Raw genomic sequence first — 12,947 nt, forward strand, 5'->3', positions numbered from 1 at the left:
GCTTCAAATGCAAAAATAAAAATTAGGGCATATACATACACTCATTAGGCATCATATAAAACCATTTCGGACTTAAAATTCAAGAGAGCACATGCCCAAATAAAATCATACATACAGCAGCCCCTACATTGAATTACAGCAGAACCAAAGGCACCAATCCACCCAAAAACTCACCTTAAACATGAAACTAAGCTTAACCCATTATTGTACATGATCTTACAATATAATAGGCCATAACAAACATCAATTTGGGCTTAGAAATTAGGCATTACACCTTTGAAAATCACCTAAACTACACGCATTGACTAACCTGCTGGCAGCTTCTACATACCTTGTTTTAGCCTCTAAAAACATATCAAACTTGCTTGGAATCATGCCAAATTAATTAGGTGATATCCTAACAAGATACTAATTTAGTGTAGGCATGAAATTAAACCATATAATCAGATTTAAAACTCAAATTCACACCCCCAAAACTACTGTAACTCATTCGCGGATTTCAGTTTCTCGTGCTCAATAACAAGTCCAAAACATGCCCAAAATCGAAGTTTAACACATGGAAATTATACCCAACAATCCCTTACATGCTACTACATATTAAACAGCAAGAATTGGCCCAAGAAAATAGGTTAAACATGCCTTATAACCACAACGAAACTCATGACAGGTATGTAACATTTCAGCAGTACCTATGGTGCATTTTGTGCTTCAAAACCATGTATAAACTCTTTAAAAACATCATACAAAGATCATAAAACATCAAGGATTTGATATCAATCAAGTTTGGGCACAAAAACAAGGATTAATATCACTAATTCACGTTCTATGTCATACAAATTACAGCAGCCACAAAATGAACGAAAATTACAAATGAACCTAATCCTAGCCATGTTTCTGAAGGAGTTATGTCTTCGATAAGTGCAATTACTAGATATATCAAGGATCACTATTATGGAGATAATAAGTTCGTTCTATAGGGTCGTCAATGTTTGGTGCTAGATATGACAATTGATCTTTGGGCTAGCTTAATGGCCCAAAGCCTTATAGAATGGATCCTACAAGGTCACACATAAGAGTATTGGGTTAAACAAGTTAGAAGCCCATTATTGGGCCTCATGAGTGCATGACATACCATGTTGATAATTGGGCTTGGATAGTTAGAAGAGTCTAATGGGTTTTGGACTTGACATGGTTTTATTTCTAGATATGATCTATAAATATAAACCATGCCTAGGGTTGCATGAAACAACAATTGACATACAGTGAATTGTCACACAAGCAACCAGGTTTCCCAAAAACCCTAACTCTCTCTCTCTCTACTCGACCCTCTCTCTCCTCCCTGTCCGTACGACCCTCCTCCTTGGGTGGCGCGTGTGGTGGTGCGTGGGTGGTGTTGTGGTGTGTTCGTGGCTCAAATCTCCGTTGAAGGTTGATTGAAGTGTTCAGTCACAACTAACTAGCATTAGTGGAGGTTTAATCCATGCTCGTGGACTAAGTAGAGGAATCACGCTTGGGGTTCTTTATCTCCCATTGTTCTTTCTCGATCGCACGTGGAATCACGCTTCAAAGGTACGATTATATGTTCTTTATATGTTATGCATTAGATCTTGGAATTAGGTACTGTATGAATATGATTCATGTTTATTTCCGCTGCGTAGTACCTATAATTCCTTACAGTGGTATCAGTTAGCCTATTGCATTTACGCATATTGACTATAATTCTTTGATAGTCCACAATTTTAATTCAATTAAGAGGGAGATTAATTTAATTATGGTTCAATTATTATATTTAATGTGATTAAACTTTTGGAATCGATTAAATGTGATTTAATCATGCTCAAAATAGCCATGAAGAGGCCGAATTTTAGCCCTAATATGTTCGAAAATTTCGAACCCCCTAACCCTATTTTTCGAAATTCCTAGCCCTAAAATATGATTTTTGTGCTTGATTTTGATTTAATTCGATTTATTTTATGATTCATAATTTTAATCGGATTGATTAATGCATAAAAGTGTTTTATGTATGATGATCAATTTAATTTTAAAAGTTAGAATTAAATTGGGATTAATTTTATGATGAACCCTAATTTTAAAGTTGAATGTGATTTAAATTTTAATCTTATGGACTGATTTAATTTAATTTTAATAAATGTTATTTTAATTAAATTAAAAACAAAAAAAAAATTATTTTGGTCGGCAACCGCGGCTAGGTGGTGCAGCCACGGCGGCTGCCGACCAGGTGGTGGTCCAAGAGGGAGGGAAGGGGAGGGCGGAGGTCGGGGTGGCTGTGGGCAGCAGCGTGCAAGTGTTGCACGGCTGCTGCCACGGCTGCCAGAGCAGCTGCCTACAATTAATATTGGATATTTAAAGTTGTTAAATTGGTAATTATCCATAATTAAAGTGGTTAATTTTGGATAAGATTTGTTAGGATATTCTGAGCATATTCCAAAAGGATAATAATTGATTTAAATAATGTGATTATCCCATAATTAATATTGGATATAATTGATTTAAAATTTTGTGATTGGCTAGTAATTAGGATAGAATTTCCTAACTTTGTTAGAATAATCTTTGAGGATAAATATGATTTATCTTTTAAGATTAAAATAAGATTTGATTCTATCTCATGACTAATTTAAAATATATGATATTTTATTGATGGTCATGAATAATATATGATATTATCTAATTGCATTAATTAAAATATGAGATATTTAGATGCCATGTTTCGTTAAGTATGATCATTCGATGTTGTAGTTTAGGAAAGCATGATGAGTGATTTACTATGTGGCACTTTATAATATATGATATTATTTACTGCTATATAATGACTAGTATGGCCCAGTAGATTGCTAAATACGATCTGCGCATCGTGATGTATTTTTGTAATCTAAGTACGGTCTACGTACCGGTGAAGTATTTTTGTAATTTTATTCCATTTTATTTAAGTAGTAGATAGAATAGAGTAAAATTACAGGTTGTAGTTAATCCAAGAAGCCCGTGAAGTAAAGGCCCAAAGGAGCAAGGTGGATAAGATCCATGAAGGTTTAAGTGGGAGCTTTTGCTTTATTAGTTTTCTTAGGATTAGGGGGCCATGCTATGTCTTGTTTATGCATTCAGTTTATTATGCATGTTAGATTTTATTGATGTTTTGTGATGATGCGCTAGAGTTCACTATTTAATCACAACATAATAAATCTAGGTCCCAGTAATACTGAGGCAGCTTTTCCAATTAAAAACCTGATGAAACCTTTGACATTTATGATGGGTCATGCCAAAGCTGGGCGTCATATTTTTCATTGGGGAGTGGGGGTAAGACAAATTCTACACTTTTAGTTGGTTATACTCAACAAGGTTACCTAAAGATAAAGTTTAGAACCTTGAAGCTAAGGGCAATAATTAAACATGTGATGGGTAATTATTCAACCAAGAATTACAAGAGTTGTAATCAGTAAAGAGTTTACTCACCTTGAAAATGTAATGGTTGATGGCAGGGCCAAAGTCCGGTCAATTATTGCACGAATAAAGGATCTTGGAATCATTTAATTCAATTGGGATCAATTAACATTGAATAAATGCTTTAAAGTTACCAATTTAATTTGCTTATGGTACTTTAAATTTTAATAAACATAATTGAATTTTGCGTTTACTTATAAGTAACATGTCGTTCTAATTTTATTATTATATATAATCTCTCCGATTGAAAATAAAGTTGAGAAATGTTCTAAAAAGGTTAAAAGATAATCCATAAAACTATATTCCAATTTTGCTGAGATGGTTCTAAAAGGCAAGTTTTAGAAATCCATGTCACATGTCTAAGGTTGGTTTTATTCAAAATGTTTGAGTAAAATGCCAACACATCTTCATTTTGAAAAGTGTTTCAAGGAATATAATGAGATGGGAGGTACAAACCCTCTAAAAGACAAGTATAAAAGTCCAATAAAATCTCTTATCTTCAATATGATTGAATATAAGAAAGTGATTGGAAATCTCTATGATCAAAAGTTGATCAAATGACGCTATTCTTCATCCACTTTATATAAGAGTTAAATAGTTGATTAAACTCTATTATAAATAATGATTGAATAGACTTAGCAAAATCATGAAAAGTGCTTGAAGTAGTTAAGCAAAGCATCATTTTGAACCTAAGAGAAGTGTTCTAAGTGGCTCAAATGGGAAAAGTTTAGGAATATATGAGGATTGCATTAAGAAGTTATGGGCCAAGAAATGCAAACAAGTTGCTACCTCTCAAACCTAGAACTACTTATATGCTAAAAGTTATTATGAACAGCAAATGTTTCAAATTAAATGGACCAATTCCAATTGATTAGAAACTATCTCATATAGTTGGAAGGTAAAAGAATGGAAATGTTCCAATTTAAGAAGTATATTATAGAAATTGATTTAGCACATTGATACTTCTTGGACATATGATGTCTTGTTTAGTTCTCTCATTGAGAATGAGGTTGAACTAAATGAAAAAGTATGGCTAAAGGAGAAATAAATCTACAAGTTTAGAAGCAAATGTTGCTACTTTACAAGTAGAGTCTACGAGTCTGGAAGCAAAAGTTGCAACTTTATAAGTAGAACCTATATTTCACCTTACCTTGTTATCGGCTAGAATTAAATAAATGTTATTCATTCTTGCCATTATCAAAACACCATTCAATGTAAGTAATCACTAAGCATCGAAGATTCAAAGACGTGGAATAAATGTTATTCTATGCTTCATTGAGTCATAATGTGTTTTGAGTTGCTAAATAGGTTCAAAGTCTATATGATAGAAATTATTAAACCATTTCTATATATAAATTGTCTCTAATATGTCAATTAATTCAAATGAAAAATGAACATTGCATGCGAAAGATCCAAAGGGATGGACTTTCAATATCATTAGATTATGAATCCATTGATATATGTAATTATCATTCTAATTTGAAATTTTGACAAAATCACCATTTAGAGAAATGATGATGTGAACTCAAGGTCGAATACATATTGATGTAAGAAAACCAAAGGTTCAAAGGCAAGAGATGGACAATGAAACTTCATTTGTGATATGATCACATGTGCTTAGTTGAAGCATAAGAGTGAAAATTTTGAAAAGTTCAAAATGTTCAGTATGAAATTCAGTATCAACTTGACAAGATAATGATTACATACAATATGATTGTAATTGTGAAAATTTAAGTCAAGACATATACTTGGCAACACATTCAAAATATTGCGATATGATCATAATAATGAGAATTTAAGTCAAGACCTTGATGAACATCCAAGAGTTGTGAAATCGTTTTACGACAAACTCCAAAAGAGAACCTTGTGAAGTGTTTATGAAGGGAGCTATCAATCTATATAAGATATATTTTGATAATGGATAAAATTACCTATCTTCCAACTATTATTCAGGGGATATACTTTTAAGATAAGCTATAAAACTAAACAAAGATACATAAGTCAAATCAAATTGTAGCAAAGGTTTCATATGTGATATGGATAAGAAGAGTTCTTATAAAGTCTTTCTACAAAGCAAGGAATAAAAGCTATATTAAATCGTTTAATGCACGATCAATTCCTATACAGAGCACAGGGTACTACCACACAAATCATACTTAGCACAAAATGTTTGTTGCTCAAGTAAGTGCCCTTATGGAAATTGTTCCAAAAGGTCAAGTGGGAGTAGTATAAATCTCGAAAGAGTTCGAGAAAAGCAACAAACAAACATGGCTCAAACCATGGTTGGTTCACCCTATGCTAAATATGCCTCCTCAAAAGTCAAGTGGGAGTATAAGAATCTTGAAGAGTTCAAGAAAAGTGATTTCTAAAATCTTGAAGAAATTTGAGAAGTAATCGAATAAAAGCAACAATATGAGCATGATTCACCTCATGTTACAAATGACAACGCGTGGTCTCATTAAGTGTAATGGGAATAATAACCATGTGTCGAAGGTAGTACATTCCAAGTGCACATCCTCTATTGTCGTTTCTCATTGAAAACTAAACAAAGTTGTTGTATAAGTTTCAATTGTTGCATCAAAACCCACAATGATGACTAGCATATGTAAAACTTAGCCAAAGAAATATGATTTCATATTGATTAAGAGTTCTAAAATATTCATTTTGGAACATGATGATTATGCAAGTAACAAAGATGATTTGACAAGTAATGACTCCAAGTGGTTTAAAAACCAGGAAATCTGAAATAGATTCTAAGTCTATAAGCAAGTGTATGACACTTAAATAATTTGTGGAATTGAGTAAGACTCATTGTAAGCAAAGCAGACAAGAAAGAAAAGTGTTTTCTGACTAAGAAAAGACTTGTTAAAAGATTCAACTAATTCATAGTATGACTATGATTACGATGAAACCTTTACATTAGTCACGTTGCAAAGATCTATTAAAGATGTTTCAGTGATTTCTACCTTATAAGATTTGGTAGATGGATTTCAAAACACTTTCTTGAAATTGTTCATGAAAGAATATTTGTATATGATACAATCAAAAGTTTGAAGATCCAATAATCCTAGGGATGCATAGCATCATGGAGTTAGTGTTCTTAATTTTGTGATTAAATCAAATCGTTTGATGTTCTCGTAAAATGAAGAAAAGGTCTTGTGTGTACAAGATGTTTAGTGGGAGCTATGAAGTCTTCTTGGTCTAGTATAAAGAGCAAATTATTCATTGCTTGAAGAGTCAAGTGGTGGGTAGTGCATTTTGTATGAAAAACCTTGAAGAGAATGATGAGTACATTTGGGATTCAAAATCTATAGAGATAGGTTTTGATTGATGTTTGAGTTTGGTTAAGAAACTTATATTGATAAGATTCTTATAAAGTTCAACGGTATATTGAAAGGAGTTTCAATCCCATGTAACATGGCACATTGCTTATGATTCAATACTTTGAGAAAGGTTGATGAAATTAAGGTCTTGAGTGATGATCCTTATGCAGTTTGCAAAAGATGCATCATGCATGTCATGGACTATACTCGTCTATTTGATTCACATGTTTTAAGAACAAGTGATGATAGATTTCAATTGAAATCCAATGTTACGTTGGAATACAAATTAGAAATTTCTAAGTTCCTTGTGAAAGGACGAAGGAAAATTCTTAGTGTATGGAGATGAAAATGATTATAAGATTTAGAAATTGCAAAATTCATGTTTATGAGAATGTCTCATGAACTCTACTTACTAAATCCATTCCATTTCCAAAGCATGATAAACATGCTAATGAAATTGGATTTAGGCAAATGATGTAATTAGAAGTTGTATTTGTTTTTGGGAAAAAACAAGTTACATGTGTAATACATTCATTTGCAGAATTATGTTTATCAATTGAAACAAAGTTTCAATCTTATTTAATCGTGGTTTCAAGATTAAATAAACTGTCCAAAATAATTATGGATTGATGGACTCATCAGGTTAATTTATTTAAATAACCTGGTGAATGAAACCCCACAGGTGAACTAAATTCATACATTATTTAAGTTCCTAGTTCGGAATCATTAAACTGGACATAAATGATTTCAATTCATGGACTAGCATGTAAGATTGATTGGATAGCGCAGTTTCATGGGCTATAGGAGCGTAGTGAAGCTCGGTCAATCACATGGATATGCATGAATGATGCATGATCGAACTATAGACCTACTTTGAAGTTCAAGTATAGAGCTTCCGGATATATTAGTGGATTCCTTTGACATGAGTGGGACATTGATTTCATTCAATGGATGTTATGGATGTGGTACACTCAAACGTCTGCCCGTAACTGGAGATTATAAAGGATGTTTCCCGGTTATTTCAGAAGTTGAGTGGGAGCTTTGGTTGCCACAAGATTGGATTGAGTCTACCTATTTAATTAGGAATGTATCTTGGCCCCTTGAAGAGGGAGAATACAGAAAATGCATGGCCGTGCTCAAATGGATTACATAGTAACCATTTGTTTTGTAATTCTCACTCAGTTTTCAAGAAAAGATTTGTAGACTAATATGATCACGACATGAGATGCAATCATATTATCAAATTGACACACATTGACTTAAGGAATTTGAATATTGCGCACTTGTCTTAGACAAATGGGAGATTGAAGGAGTTATGTCTTCGATAAGTGCAATTACTAGATATATCAAGGATCACTATTATGGAGATAATAAGTTCGTTCTATAGGGTCGTCAATGTTTGGTGCTAGATATGACAATTGATCTTTGGGCTAGCTTAATGGCCCAAAGCCTTATAGAATGGATCCTACAAGGTCACACATAAGAGTATTGGGTTAAACAAGTTAGAGGCCCATTATTGGGCCTCATGAGTGCATGACATACCATGTTGATAATTGGGCTTGGATAGTTAGAACAGTCTAATGGGTTTTGGACTTGACATGGTTTTATTTCTAGATATGATCTATAAATATAAACCATGCCTAGGGTTGCATGAAACAACAATTGACATACAGTGAATTGTCACACAAGCAACCAGGTTTCCCAAAAACCCTAACTCTCTCTCTCTCTCTACTCGACCCTCTCTCTCTCCTCCCTGTCCGTACGAACCTCCTCCTTGGGTGGCGCGTGTGGTGGTGCGTGGGTGGTGTTGTGGTGTGTTCGTGGCTCAAATCTCCGTTGAAGGTTGATTGAAGTGTTCAGTCACAACTAACTAGCATTAGTGGAGGTTTAATCCATGCTCGTGGACTAAGTAGAGGAATCACGCTTGGGGTTCTTTATCTCCCATTGTTCTTTCTCGATCGCACGTGGAATCACGCTTCAAAGGTACGATTATATGTTCTTTATGTGTTATGCATTAGATCTTGGAATTAGGTACTGTATGAATATGATTCATGTTTATTTCCGCTGCGTAGTACCTATAATTCCCTACAGTTTCTACCTATCGATTCAACTCTAAACAATAGAATTCCTAATCTAAAGGATTGTACTAGTTACCTTTGAAGCGTGACTCGATTAAAGACTTAGAAAAAGGAGTACAAGACCCACGAAAATCCCCTTTGAAACCCACGAAAACCACACGCCCAAACAAGCCTTGTTTCTCCTTGATTCCCTTGCTTCAATGGAGATGTTCCACCACGATTTTGTTGATAAATTACACAGCAAGAAGACCCTTCATTTACCCTTGATAAAACCTTTGAGGACCACGAAAATTTTGAGGAAGAGAGATGATTTTTGTGCAGCGTGTGAAAGGAATAAAGATTATGGTTTTGTGAAGCCTATTTGTACGTGAGAAAGGGAAGAGGAAGAGCAAGTGTTAAGGCATCATTAAGGGGGGTGTAATGAGGAGTAAATGGAAGGTTACTTAGGTTAGACAATCTGTCTTTTAATCCCCCTATCAGCTGCGTGAGATAAGAAGAAAATGGGCTCCCTTAAGCCCCTTAAATCAAGTCTCAATAACTAATGTAACATGATCCTTCTTTGGGCTCACTTAGGTGTAGGTTATTAGCTTAGGAAGAAAACCTATTAGGCCCCTAAATGCAGCAACCCACTCGCCTATCATATGGCCCAAGCACAACTGTAACCTTCTAGTTTAAACAACAACCATTCGGTAAAAAAAAAAACGAGGCAAGTGAAAGAAGTCGGTTGTTTAAGAAATCGATTTCAAATTAGATTAACAATAAAAATTTAAATATTGAAATATAAATTATATATAATAAACTTAAGATAATGAAATGATTAATAACAAAATATAGATTAAAGGTAAATAGGAATGAAATTTTCTGGCACGAAATTTCGGGGCGTTACACAAACTGAATCAAAGTCTAATCATTTAAATTACACATGCATGAGTTTTTAATTCTCGAAATGAAATTTGCATAGATGTCCTAATAATTTGGAAGCGAATGAGTATCCAAGAGACTAGCTAAATGATTGAACCCTAAAGAGATTGATGTAGTTCCAAACGTTTATGTTTGAATGGAATCAAATAAGGACATACATGAGTAGGGATCTTGTGGGATATAATTTTTGTGTAGGCCATCTTTAATAATGCAAACCACTTTTGTAATCATATACAGTCCAATTTAACACAAGGGGGAAAAAAAGGAAAAAGTAAGGAGAAAAAACAAAATTAAAAAGTAAATAAAGAGAGAAAAGTAAGAAAGTCCAATTTTTAAAATTTTAATTTTTCAAAAAAGCATTTTTTGGATATAAAGTATTAAAGGCTTAGCTTGTTGCCGCCAAAATTGTATTGATATGTTAATGTTTAAGGTCTCATCACTAACTCTAGTTTTCCGAGCTTAATTAGTTAATTAGCACACTATCAATGGGACACTTAGGTACGGTCCATGTGATCTTGTTTATTGCACTTTTACATAATTTAATTAGTTTTAACCTCACCTCGGATTGGAATCTCATGCTTTTCTTATTTCGCTTGATTGATAATTTTAAGCCAATCATCTTTTGGTTATGTTAATGCCCTTTACTTTGAAATTTTTTTACCTGTTCATTTGTTTTGTTGCTTTATGGAGAAATATGGAGAATAATGATATTGATAAAATTTACTTTTAGTACAATCTATATATCATAAGGTATATGCTGTATACTTGTATAGTTGTATTAATATTTTTTTAAAAAAGTATTTTGAACAGTATAGATAGATAAAATCTCACCATATATAGTTATGACTTGTGAGAGGTAGAGGGAGCGAGGATGATGATGAGGATCAGAGTGATCACTTCCGCTAGTAAAAACTCGAGTTAGATTTTGTGTTATATATATAGTACGTCCATAAGTATATACGAAGTATTATTAAGTACGGTGTATATAACAAAGTTATGTTTTATATGGAGTACTTCAGGTTCAAGGTATTTAAAGGGTATCTTTGTTTTGGAGTAGCGTATATTCCTCCTATTTCTAAATAAGCTATCTTACATTTGAAATTTGACGGAATCGTTACACGAATCATTCTACTAGCTTAGTGTACTGTGTACTTATGGGCGTTATGACTTTAGGGCCTGTTCTCTTCAGATTATTTTTAGTTTAGTTCAGTTCAGTTCATCAGTTCAGCTTTAATAAATTCAGTTCAGTTCAGTTCAGCTTTAATAAATTCAGTTCAGTTCAGTTCCTAATTTCTTTATCTCATAAAATATTTAGTTCAGTTCCTTTCAGCTCCAAAGTTCAGTTCAGTTTAATTCAGCTCAGTTCAGTTCTTAATTTCCTTATCTCATAAAAAATTCTATTCAGTTCAGTTCAGCTCCAATAAGTTCATTTCAATTCAGTTCAGTAAATTAGAACAAACCCTCACTTGACAATCTCTCATAAAATTCGCTTTCTTGATATGGCAGTTTGAAATTGATATTTTTGTCCTTTAAATATATATAAATAATATAATAACATAAAAAAAAACTAATCCAAAATACACTTCATTAACTCAAAATAGAGGTGTGGATTGGAAAAGTTATTAGAATAAAAACAAAAAGAAAAAGGGAAAAATAGATAAGATGTTTATGTATTGAATTAAGTGACATAAATGTACAAGCATTCAACTTTATATTTCGCCCAAAAAGTACCAATTTCAGGGTACAAGCTAAAGTATTAAAAGTAATCAATTTCTTTCTCTCGATCTATGGTGATCTTTAGTTTTTTTTTTAAAGGGCTTTTAATTCTTAACTTTACCACTGAAGCCCTAAAACATTTAATCTTAATTGCACTGTCCGTTTAGTATGGTACTACTGTATTGAACTTTAGCAAAAGTTTGGCAAATTAAATCAGGTAAAGTAACTAACAACTATCATTAGGTCTCAATCCTTAAATTATAAAAGTGGCGCCACAAATAAATTACTCATACAGGTTTACAGTTATGCCCTATTCGCCCCAAATAAATTGCTTTCCCACTAAAAAAATATTGCAATATATGCTGCTGTACAATAAATTTGAAAGGATATTATAAAGGAAGACCATAATTTTATTACAGTATTATTATTTTTAATTTTAATATCTTTTTGCATATGACATAATAATGTTGATGGCATGCATGCATGTTATAGTGGCTGGACCATGGTCCATGCCAATTGCATTGGTACTGGTTCTATTGGCTTTACTTAATTTTAAAACAAGTTACTTGATATAGACATGTTAACAACATTTACAAGGTAGCTTAGCCACCAATTGGATGTTGGTTTAGTGGTGATTGAGACTACATTTGGTATGGAGGACTCGTTTTCGATCCCCTACAACAACAATCAGGAGAGGAGTGGAACCTATCCACCCAAAACTGATCTCCAAATCCGGATTAGCCCTAAGGGTGAACCGTGGAACACCAAAAAAAAAGGTAGCTTAACTTAGCTTCATACAAGATCGGAAAGTTTTATATAATAGACCGTTATGTTCGAGTAACTTATAAATTTTTAATGATTAATTCATTTTTAAACTATCAAATAATTCTCGAATGAAGATTGGATTTTCAAGCTAAACCTCCTTTTATTATGCAAGATAATATTATTCTTCAGTCAAGTATAAATAAATAAGAGCAAAAAGATATGTATATGTAAATTAAACCCTTGTTTCAGGAAAATTTATACGTAGTAAACCATTTACTCCCTCCGTCCCAAATTACTTGCAACGGTTTGACTTTTTGCACTATTCACACATCTCCCTTTGACCATCTTTTTTAACTATTATATGAAAGTCAATGTAATCATATAAGATGTTGTTGGGTCTATTTTAATGTATAGTTACTTAATATAAACTTTTTATAACTTATATAAATATATAACAAAAGATATCAACGGTCAAACATGTGCATCGACAAGCGTGTCCAGTCAAAATGTTGCAAGTAAACTGGGACATGGAGTGTATAACACATAATTCATTAAATAACACCATTACACGTAGTATAAGGTCGATTTGTTCACTTCAGCTTAATTTTAGTTCAGTTTAGTTTAGTCCAACTCCTAACTTTCTTTTCTCATAAAATATTCATTTCAGCTCTATTCAGTTTAGTTTAGT

Source organism: Chenopodium quinoa, unplaced genomic scaffold, assembly GCF_001683475.1.
Source record: "Chenopodium quinoa cultivar QQ74 unplaced genomic scaffold, ASM168347v1, whole genome shotgun sequence".
NCBI lineage: Eukaryota > Viridiplantae > Streptophyta > Magnoliopsida > Caryophyllales > Amaranthaceae > Chenopodium > Chenopodium quinoa.